This window comes from Pseudoliparis swirei, chromosome 18 (assembly GCF_029220125.1).
Source record: "Pseudoliparis swirei isolate HS2019 ecotype Mariana Trench chromosome 18, NWPU_hadal_v1, whole genome shotgun sequence".
NCBI lineage: Eukaryota > Metazoa > Chordata > Actinopteri > Perciformes > Liparidae > Pseudoliparis > Pseudoliparis swirei.
Window position 1 is genome coordinate 26,610,137 of NC_079405.1, and position 1,014 is coordinate 26,611,150.

Consider the following 1,014-nt stretch of genomic DNA (forward strand, 5'->3'; position numbering starts at 1 on the left):
TTCCTATAAGGCGTCGGTGCATCGGCGGGTGATACGTATACGTGGGAAAGCTCCCATCATGCGGCTCTCTGGCTGTAGAGTGCAGCAGGAGGAGGAGGAGGGGGGGGGGGTCCCAGGAGATTTTAATTACAATCATCTTTTTCTTGTCAAGCGCCGATCTCCTCGTATTATCGCTCGCTTTCACAAGCCGGAGCCAATTGGACAAAATCAAACTAATAATAATAATGTCTATTGTCGTTTTTTCTTCTTCTAACCCAATCAAGTAGTCATTACGGTCAACATATTTTGGGGGGTCCCTTTGGGGCCCTCGAGGATAAAGGATCCTCCTCCAAATCTCAAAATCAAGCCCATCGCTCTTCCGCAGGCACTCAACTGTCAATCCGGCCGTGATCTGGGAACCAGGTCTTATCTGATCCCCCAGGGCTCCCTGGAGGGGGGCAGGGGGGTAGAGGTGGGGCGTCCCAGCCAAGCCAAGCCAAGCCAAGTCTACAAACCTAAAAAAAACAGATCGCACATGACTCAACAACCCACAACAATGTGCAAACCAACTGTGAGAATGTGTGATTTAAAAATGTAAATATGAAACAACAATCAGGCACCGGGTCCATAATAAGTCAAATATGTCATACAATCGGTTTAATCGAGGTTGATAATCTTATTTATTGATCATACAATACAAATGACATAGATTGCTAATATCATGGAGAGAAAATAAGAACAATAAAACATGTATTTTACACTGATCGAATAGGTATAATATAGTTATGGAGAGAAAAAAGAAGCCTTTTTAAATTGATTAGTCATGCATAAGTGTGTGTGTGATTGAATAGCTATAATAAAATGATTAGAATGAATCCTTTGTTTGTAAAATGTTAATCTACAACATCTGTCAGTGGCCTGTAGACTCAAATGTAAGTATCTATAAGTTGTACTTTGATACATAAATTGATTAGATTTTCATTGTTGGTTCAATATTTTACTGCTTATCCTATCGCATCAAATACGACTCGTTAT